This window comes from Elgaria multicarinata, chromosome 1, assembly GCF_023053635.1.
Source record: "Elgaria multicarinata webbii isolate HBS135686 ecotype San Diego chromosome 1, rElgMul1.1.pri, whole genome shotgun sequence".
NCBI lineage: Eukaryota > Metazoa > Chordata > Lepidosauria > Squamata > Anguidae > Elgaria > Elgaria multicarinata.
In genome coordinates, this window is record NC_086171.1 from 57,969,150 (window position 1) to 57,980,465 (window position 11,316).

Consider the following 11,316-nt stretch of genomic DNA (forward strand, 5'->3'; position numbering starts at 1 on the left):
CATTCTGAGGCACAATTCACAGTGTTCTGTAGTCAATTGGCTGAGGTCCCATTTAGTTTAAAGCCAGCAGTTGTACTTGATGACATTGTAGCCTTGAAACTAATCTAACAGAGAATTAGGAATTGTTGTCTGGGAAGTCTACATATACCAGCTTCACTACGTAACTAGCTGTAACCAGCTGTGACTAGGAAGTCTCATTGTGTAAATATATGTGTACCTTGGGGAAGGCCAGCTAATAAGCAATTAATAGATGTGGACATGAATCTACCATTCTTCACTATGTCACCCCCATTCCAGGGCATGACACCTTGATTTGTCTCCAAGGAGACTACTTGCTCTGCATCTTCTGGGATTTCAGTATTAAAAAAGAAACACTTCCTAGGCATGTTAACAGATTACAAGGCTTGATTTCTGTTTGGGGCACAAACCCTAGAGACACATGTGTGCTGGCAGAGGTCAAGACACAGACATACAAACGCTGATGCCGGAATGAGAGGTGACAGCTTCTACAAAGGAGATCAGAAAGATGGACTCAAAAGCCAATGAAGTACAACCCAAGGAACTATTTCTTTTTTGCCTCTTTGATTCCATTAACAGAATCCAGAGCTTGCATGACATTCAATCGAGCTAAGAATGTAGTGATTACATTTGATTCTCAGATGTGGTGCTGAATACTTTTCATTTCCCTTCATAAATCGATCAATATTTCAGATCCAAAGCTGGGTTTGTGCCTTCAGTTTCATGACTTTGAGAAGGACTGACCTCTTGGCCATCATGCTACTATGTCGTAGTGTCAGACTAGATAGAAAGTCTCCTTGAAATGAACTCATAGGCCTGTACAAAGGCTGGTAAATCACTGTGTGACCCCAAGTTTTCCTGATCATATGGATATAAAGAATGCTTTGGGAGTGGCAGCAATAGTCCACTCTGACCTTCATGCTTTAAAACCTCTAAGGACTCATAACAGGCATGTTAGGGCCACCCCTCACATTATGCTTTCTGTAAAATGGATTAGATTCATTTACAGGGAATGCCAATATGGAGGGGAGGGGGGAAGAAATGCTCTGTGGGTGTTTGTCTCGCTCATTGCATTTCAAATGGCTTCTGGTCTTACAGCCCCAAATCCGAATGCAGAATCGACTATGATACAGGAGGCTACACCCTATAATCTATGCAGGATTGACAGAGAGAAATATGGAAAGATAAATCTAGAAGTTTAGATATAGATAAATGTAATTAGTTAGCTTTAGCTTTATAGAATATTCATGCTACTTATTTTCCCATTCAGAGAGTTTAGGCATTATTGAGAGTTTCCAAGATACGTGCATAAGAAAGGAGGCAGATTTATAGTAATTTTTGGTTGAAACTGGATTACGTGTATTGATTACTGGAAAAACAAACCACATACTTCAAATAATGTACATTATGCTTTTGATATGTTACAATATGTATTTTATAAATTGTAGACACTTGTTTTGTAGTAATAGTTTTTTTTTTAAGGTAACATAGATACGGCTTTATGATGCATGCAAAGCTGGATGTTTAATAATTGTTCATAGTCAGGTGCATAAATGCTCTCTCCCCTGCATCCTCAAAATCTGATTTTTAAATGCTGTCTTGTTAATAGTCACGATTGAAAGGATAGGACAAACATATAATACTGAAATGTGTGGTATAATCTTATCTTATCATCTTATCTTATCTTATCTTGCATCCCCCAGCATCCTTCAGATGTGTTGGACTATAAAACTCATCATTCCCAGCCAATATGGTCAATGGCCATGATGACTTGGGTGATGGGAAAAGTAGTCCAATGCATCTGGAAGGTTCCAGGTTGTGGAAGGCATCCCTATCCTACCCAAAGGACTTGGCACTGGGGATGTACAGAATTTGTAAAATCCATTCCATCTAAGTCTTGCAGATTGTCAACTTTCACTTGTTCCGTCATCTGCTTATTGGAAGAATCAGATTTCCCCCTAATATCTCAAATTTGTGCAAATTCCCACTTGCAAAAATGCTCAAATTCCCTCCCCAAATGTGCATTTTCATGTTTTAGCCAAGCAGGGAGATGTGCATTTTCAGGAGGTGTATTATTATTATTATTATTATTATTATTATTATTATTATTATTATTATTATTATTATTAATGTGTTTACTGGAAAGTTAAAAATAAAAAACAGTACCCTAATCCACAGAATCTGTGTGGCTTGGGAAAAACTGGTCTGTGGCAGAATCCGTGGGTTGGATTCATAGAAATCTAAACTCATTTGAGTCCATTGTGTATTTCAGCAACATCCCTACTTTGGCACTAGTGAGAAATTATGCTGAAAGCTCTGCAACAGCCTTAGCTAGCCATGCAAAGGAGTAGGCCAAGATCTGAGACTGACTGCACAACCCCTGGTTTGCCAACTCAGATGTAAGCCAGACCCATTGTGTTAAATGGCATTTACTCCCAGGGAAGTGTGCACAGATTGCAGCCTGAGGCAGCTACCAAAGGCAGTTGACTGCTAATTTAGTCACCATGAAATCAGCAGTCTTTGCATCAAGTTAGCAGATGGCAGAAGTGCCAGTGGAAAATAAATCATCCCTTTCTGGATTTTGCGGTTCCAAAAGTGTTGCTTTTGTAGGATGTCTCCTGCTTCTCTTCTCCTCTTCACACAATCTATCCAATTGCCTTCCTCTATAAGGGAAAGATGTATGCCTTACTTGTGTGAAGGTGGGGCAAAGCAGGTAGAAATGGGCTGCAAGGATTGGAGGTTCTATCCAGTCATTATGGTGGACATCTAAGGCATGGAAGTGTTTCTGCACAGAGGCCTATACATGAAGACCTCTCCACCCAATGGCCTTGCTAACTGCAGATGATGAGAGTTGTAGTCCAAGACATCTGGAGGATGCCAGGTTGAATTACACAGCAACCTGAAAAGAGAAGTCAAAGGAAACCATTTGTGGTGGACGTACAGAAAAGAGGAGAAGCCAAGGAGAAATTGACAGAACTGGAGCAAACCTGGAAAGTAATAAAATTATTACATTACAATAATAATGACACTTTTATCCTAACATTCCTCCAAGGAGCTCAGGATGGCTTGTATGGTTTTCTCTAGACTTTATTCTCATGTATAACCCACTGATGCTAGACTAAAAGACAATGACAGGCCCAAGGTCTTGCTGTTGCCTCCGTGGTTGAGAAAATTGGTTGTGAGACTTGAATTCAGGCCTCCAAAAGCATTCAAACCTCTCTCTCTCTCTCTCTCTCTCTCTCTCTCTCTCTCTCTCTCTCTCACACACACACACACACACACACACACACGCACACACACCAGGCTTGTACTCTACTGGCTGGAAGGAAGTGGGCTCTTCAGGGACTCTTGGAGAACTATAGGTCAGGGAGCAAAGGAGGCACGGGGTTGCTAGGGTTGCAGCCTAGACCAGTCAGGGGGAGTGTATGGCTCTCCAGATGCTGTTAGACTACAACTTCCATCAACCCCAGCCAGTTTAGTCAATGGTGAGAGGTGAGGGAAGTTGCTGTCCAACAACATTTATTGCACCAGATGTTCTGCATCTGTGGCCTAGACCTGACTGAAGAATACTTCCATTTGTATGGGGCTTATACTTTCACTGCAGCACTATGACCCATAAACCCCAATGGGAGCATGGAGTCACAAGGCTGAATTTCTCACATTGATTTGACCTAACCAGCCAATTATTTGGTTGCAAACTTCTAGTATATTTGTAATGTGATTGGTCTGTGTGTGCATGTGTGACAGAGAGAGATAGGTGCATGTCAAAATAAGTGTCACTCACAAGAATGACAGGGCAGAGAAGCATCGTTGCACCAATAAAGCATGTGCAAATGTATAATTAAGGGCCTGTCTTTCTGTATACCATTGAGACTTGTGAAAAACATAGTGAAGTTGGACAGGCACATGGATCTAAAGAGTATCCATCACAATAAAACACCAGGTGACACAGTCCTGCAATTATAATGTCTTTTGCTGCCATTACTCTTTTCATTGCATACGTTTGTCTGAATAGTAATTAGCTTTCCACTTTAAAAAGATGGATTCCACTCATTGTTTCCTCTTAAAATCATCTTTACCATTTGTAATGTAGCTAGAAACCATAATGGTTTGGGGTTGTTTTTTTTTAGGGGGTGGGGGGCGTATTGCAAATACTTGAGCTGTTTTGTTAGTGATACGGGGGCTTACATTATCAGGGCTTTACCCTGACATGAGCTATACTGGACTTTGCGTAAACATACACTGGAATAGGTTTTCAGTAGTTCCTCAAAACGGTCTTCTAAATTGCATCTCGATGTTATGATTATGGCTATAGTCATTGCTGGAAAGCATCAATGTTTTAAGTGAGATAAAGGTGATTTAAAGTGCATTTGTGACTCTGGCAACGGGTTGACAGCCATCTTTAACCAGGCTGACCTGGGAATGACCCCGAGCTCAGCTGGTTGCGAGATAGTTTGGTCTATTATGGGACAAAGTGTCGTAAGTCTGACAGGAGGCAGAGAACACATTATACAATCACAGCTGAGTAACACCACAAGACAGAAACTTGTCTTATTTGACCAGGAAACTACACACATTTTTAACACATTTTTTGATTTTTTAAAATTATTATTATTTGTCCGAAACGTAAAGGCACTTACGTTTGTTAAATTCTTGTTTCTATCCTTAGGGCCAAAACAAATGTTCTTGGTCCCAAATTGTATATAAGCAAGTAAATTCATGGTGATAAATTAAAATGGACATACATCTTTCATTTGACTTCTTCCTTCCCATGTGGCTTCAACTAGTTATCTGTGTCTATTAATGCTGACACTTTTAGCAGTTTTGTCCAAAATAGCATATATAATTTTTGGCATGCACAATGGCTTTGGGGAGAGCATAAAGGGGATATCTTGAAGCCAACAAGATTAATAAAAAACATTTGATCATGCCTGGCTCTTACTAGGTATTCACCAGGTATATGAATTACCTTGACAAGTAATGTCAAAAATGTTGTTGTTTTAAATGCAGTGGTAATTTCTTACATCCTCGGCATAGGAGTTCCCTGGCATAGGATTGCAGCTGCACAACTTGATCATATGCATATCTAGTGAGATGTTACATCCCTCTTATTTTAATGTCCGAATGTCATCGAATTGCAGCCTTAGTTAGCTTTCCAAAAAACAAAACAAAAAAGGCGGGGGTGGTGGAAACCAAGGTGAATTAAAACTTTTTAAAAAAACTTCTTTGGGTGAGGTGGGGATTTAACATTTATTGTATTTTATCTGACTATACGTTTGCCCATCTTTTTCTTTCTTTCCATTCATCCAGATTAATATGCTGCTATCCACTGCATTCATTGTGGCTGCTACTAAAATCCAGAATAGTCAGGAATTTCAGAATCACCGTTGCAGCAATAACAAATCCAAGAACTGGCCATATGGGTCCTCCTATTTCTTCCTCCATATTCAGATGATAACTTCCTAGCTTTCCCTCCACTGGAAGCAGCATTGTTGTGATGGGTAATGAATGAATTCTCTGCATCTCTCATATTCCAATATGCTTTTACAGTGGAGCTATAAATATAAACATCGTAACCTCCTTCACGGTGGATGCTGAAGCAGAAATTAATTCAAGCAGAAATATAGATTTGCACAACACTCCCTCTTTCCAAAGCTATTGTGTTGGAATCTCTTTTTATATATGGCTGGTTTTAGTTTTGTCAGTTTGCCTCCAAAGGGAAAGTGACAAGATGTGAATCAGTGTGCCCTTATTAACTGGTCTCACACTGTTAAATGAATGAGAGGAATTAGAACAGTTCGGAGGTGGCAACACTTCTATCATATAACCTGTGGGTAGTATCATAATCTTGCCATAACCTGCTGCAAAGATTTATCAACTCTATTAACTTGCATACTGCAACTGCTTTGTGTCTTATACATATTGACTCATGAGCCAAAAACAACAGTTTAGGATAAGAGGACTTCATCTTCTGCCCAGCTGGTATATTTTTACAGGCCAAATAATCCCTTCTCCAGTAGAATCTGGTGTGTCTGATTTCAGTGGGGCTGTGAATCCATTCTGGGTTTCAGTCAGAACCAGCCAGAACCCTACAGGAGATATGCAGGGTGCTGAACTTATTTGGGGCTAGTGTTCAGCACCTTGGATAGCTCTTATAGAGTTCTGGCTAGTTTTTACTCAAACCCAGAATGGATTCACAGCCTCAGAGCCACCAGCCTTCACTGCATCACACAGACCGTCACTGGCCTGAGATGAAATCATATGATTGCAATTCTCCAAAGCAGAAGACAAAAGAGAGTGGAAGGTTGTTGTTATAGAGGACAAAAGGGAACACTAATTTGCATGAAATTTGCACATGTTAATTTATACATATCAGTGCAACTTCAGAATTAATTACTATAATTTATACAGATATGCAACACTGCCCAACATAGTGGGGACAACCTGTGTGCCTGATCAGTCTGATGTCCAGGTGCTAACTAGTGATGGGCGGCTTCAATGCCCTTGCCCTGCTCTCCGTTTTAGGTTTCTATCTTTGGGTAGTATCCAATATTAGACCTAAGTAGAAATGAATGAGATTTAAGTTACTCACAACTAATTTACATTCCATTCATTTCAATGGGTCTACTCTGCAGAGGACTAACGTGGGATACTACCCTTAATTTTTAAACTGGATGTGGACTGGATAGCCCTTCAAATAGGGCAGAATTGGGCAACATAGCTCAGTGGGGCCATGGCTTAGTGGTAGAGCTCATGCCATCCATGCAGCAGGTCCAAGGTTCAATCCCTGGCTTCTCCAGGCAAGACAAGAAAAAACCCCTGGAGAGTTATTGCTGCTAGTCAGAGTTGACAATACTAGCTAGATGGACCAATAGCTTTTGATATTCCTATGTTCTTAACTTGTGCCCATCCAGCTATTGGTAAACTCCAACTCTTGTCATCCCCTGACCATAGTCCATGCTGGCTGGGGCTGATGGGGAGTTGAAGTCCAACAACTGGAGCACTACGTGTTCTGCATTTCTGAAGTAGTTAATGATTTCAAGGAGAGGACTACTTTCAGTAAAGTAAGACAAATGTCCAACCTACAAAGGGGACAGAGGATTATTTTCAACTAATATCCTAACATTCCATTTCTCAGCTGCTCTCTTCCATAGTCTGAATAGATTAACGTAGCCCTATGCAGGTGTTTAGCTGCACACATGTGGGTTAAAACTGTGTAGTGTGGGGCAGGAGTGTGTGTTGAGCAAGCAGTTCAACAAGCAAAATCTGCAAAAGATCTCTATTTGTTAGAAGCCTCCTCATGATTAGGAATGCTGTGCTTTAGCATGGCTTCCCATTGCACAGAGGCTTCTGAACACCAGAAGAAACATGGGAAGGTCTTCAAAAAGGCCTGCAGTCCTAGGGATGCTGGGGCTGGGGCTGGCATGCTTGTTGCTGCCACCCTATACAGTTTTAACCCTCACTTGCAAACTTGAACACCTGCATAGGGCTATAGCCTGCCTGGTTTCCAGTTGCTTTAGGCTAGGCTTTCCCAACCTCGATCCCTCCAGATATTTTGAACTAAAGCTCCATCATCCCAGCTATAGGTCTTGCTCCTCTATAGCTGGGATGAGGAACATATGGCCCTCCAGATGTTGCTGGACTACAACTCCCATCAACCCTCACCATTAACTATGGGCATGTCTACACCACAAGGGTGTAGGGGGAGGATCGTGGACTTACCAGTTTCTGCAATCCTCCCTGGGTGTCTAGATGGCCATGCAATGTCCCGGAAGGACATCCCCGCCACCATTTTTAAAAAAAGCAATGAGAGGAGTGCACTTGCGCTCCACAGCTAAAGGTAAAACAACAACAAAAACCTGACCCCGTTCCCCACCCCTAATGGGCATGGACTGCCGCTGTGCAGCTCTGTGCCCATTTCAAGTGTCCCGCTACTCGTGGGGAGGACAGGACGACCCTGTTGTCGACCAAATCAGCTCCCTGTGAGTAGACAATAGAAACACTCCACTGGTAGTTTGAAAAAAAACTTTACTTTGAAACATTTAACTTATGTCTTACAATGGGATGGCTTGGTTCCCCCATCGTACTCATCACACCGTGCAGGTGGGAAGAAAAAAGCAAGAAAGAAGATAGGAAAGAGGAGGGAGGAGACAAGAAGTAGCAAAACAAGCATTGTAGCAATCCCCTCCCACCCTGTAGGTGTACGTTAATCCTTTAGCTTCAGGTTCAGTGACCTGCAGCCTGAGTTCTGCTAACAGACCCAGGAGCAGTGGCCCCATGGCCATGGTCTGCGGGATGGTCCCGGAAATGCGGAAATGTTGGGTTTTCTGTGGTTCCTGATATCCCGGGGTAAGTCCTTGCTTATCCCGGGTTGTCCCCAAGATCCCCTGTGCATTATGTGGATGCACAGGGACAATCCAAGGACTACCCTGGGATATAGGCATGATGTAGACATGCCCTACGTTGACTAGGGCTGAAAGGGGTTGCCTTACCCCTGCTACAGACACCGCTGCAATCAACATTCTGGTCTAACAGTTTTTAATTTACAAACTTCTGTGGTTCTGAGTAACTAGGGAGTTCCCCGAGTATGTAGAAATTATTGCCATGTTTTTGGGTGACCCTGAATGGCTTCCAAACAAATAGACACTCAGCTGTTTGAGTTTGCTAGTAGAGTGGCACTATCATCTCAAAATGATTTGTTCTAAAGTACTTTGGGGAGGTTCCATTCCGGTCAAAGGAAAGAACTATTCACAATAATAGACAAGTCACGTGACCAAAGTGGTATGCTGAAAATGTGGTTCCATGTAGAGATTGGTACAGAGGAAACCAGTCATGCAATTACTTTACCACACTTTTCCCAGCCTGCAGCTGAAACCCCAGAAATTGCTCTCTGTTCAAGCCATTCCCAGCAGTTTTGCAATGCTAACGTAAACAGGGATTGATTCCTAAGCAGAGCATGTACTGAAATAATTCCATTTCAAAATAATTCCATCTCCACTAGAAAAACAACTTGGATCCAGACATTTTCAGCATACCTAGTCTGCAATCCTAAACCCACTTACCTGGGACTAAGCCCCATTGAACTCAATGGGACTGTCAAACAGATATGTATAGGACTGCACTACAAATTGCTTTCTGTGCATTTTTAAGTGTCCAAATCAGCATTCAGGAAGTGAATTTGGCATAGATTGGTATGTTGCTTGATCATAAATCTGCAGGAAATGGCTTTAAAACTGTACATCTTTTTAAAAAAAATGAAACAAAAGGATATATTGTGGTTTAAATGTAAGTGATTAAATTGAAGTCTTGTCATTTGGAGATCATTCTGTTTTATGTTTTTGGTATATCACTTCAGCATTTCCAGAGGTAAACCATTCAGATGACGGTGTTGTCAGCATTATACCATTAACGTAACAACTCAAATAAGATGCATACTTTGATAAAATGTGACTAGGATTATGTAGTAAGCTCCTACCAAAGCAGTTCTTATAACATCAAGGCACAGAATGCCTTTTAAAGCAAAGATTTCAGTCCAGCGAGTGTTTAAAATGGATTTTCTTTTAGTGCTTTTATCGCAATAATATGGGCACACATTTCTAACTGGCAAATAATGATAATCCCTATTGAGAGTAATATGCCCATTGTTGTCATAATGGATCTCCATTCACACATTTAACAGCTTGAAGGTACACATTTTAGGCTCCATAACTTACCATAATTAATCTTTATTACGCCATTACTGCCATGTACTCATAAAACGCAGAACCCATGTAGGAATTTATCACTTATATTAATGAACATGCCATAGCCCTGCTAAAATTGCAGTTGAACTTGTTTTTAGAAACACCACACACAAACAATGAGCCAGAGAAGTGAGCTGCATGACATGTCTACAGTTCTGTTATAGTAATATGCATCTATGTAATAAGCCTACATGAAAAGCTGTTGCCTTCTGTTTTAAAATTAATTAGCTTCCTAATAAGACAATATTAGATCTGCCAATCACATTGAGATGTTGGAAGCCCAGAATTTCATTATAGTCTCCAGTCAAGTACCTTTTTACTAATAACCATCACATTTGTTAGGTCGGCCAACTTCTTAATTATATCTTGGGAATAATAAATCTCTCACCACAGCAAGAAGAGATCTGAAAAGGATTTCCAGTTGCAATGTCAAGATCATAGGCTACAAAACTTAAGAGGAAATGAAATGGGATTCCATTGTCCTACAGAATCTTCTGTAGGTATACTATCCTAGGATCATATAGAAAAGAAAACAAAGGAACAGACATTGAGAAAATTGAAATAAGAATGGGAGTGAGATGAAAAGGACAATTTTGGCTATTTGGGTTATTTTTAGCTATTACAATACAAGGGTTAGCTTTTCAGTTTGGAGACTGGCATTTCATATACCCAGGTAGTGAATAATCTGTTGAAAATTGAAATTGGATTGGATCTAGACATAGGCCATGGCTAGACCAGGCCTATGTCCCGAGATTGGGACAGGATCTTCCATGTGCATCCAAATGACACACAGGGGATCCCGGGATCCGGTAGGGACAACCTCTCCATTTGCCTGGGATAATCCTTAGGTCTAGCTAAGGCCATAGTCATAATTAGAGTAGACACATTGCAATGAATGGGACATAAGGCAATCATAACTAACTTAAGCCCCATTTATTTCAGTAGGTGTGACTAAGTCTGGAACCAACCCCGTGTCTCGGTGTGTCCAGATCAGAAGAGTCCACCAAGGCAAAATCCTGTGTCAAAGATATGGTAACTTCCTGGTATTATGGCGCTTTACGTAAATCTAGAGTGAGTTTATCCAAATGCCATTTCATTTGGGCTCATGGATTTTGTGCGTTGTAATGTCACTGGGCATGAAATCAGCCCAGATCAGTCCCAAGCAAAGACTAATATGGACCTTTTGGAACACTCTCAGAAGGAAGCAGTAGGCCTGGCAAACAAGGACATCTAGCTGCTTCTCTTGTTTGTGTGAGCCCCAGGATGAAATTGAAGTAGGGGGAATGTTTCTAGATGTTTTCTAGGTATTTCTCAGTCTTGCCTGAACTGGTTGCTTGCTATGTTGATATCAGTGTCTGTACATTTCAGTGCAAACAGAAATATCTCAGTGATGTCATGCATTGACTTGCATCGATGGAAAAACAAGGACAGATGTTGCCCATTTATTTCATATGAGGTTTTGTTGTTCTCAGCATTTTTAACAAAAATGACAAAGAGTCTTATGGCACCTTAAAGACTAACACATTTTTTATGATATGTGCTTTCATGGATAGGG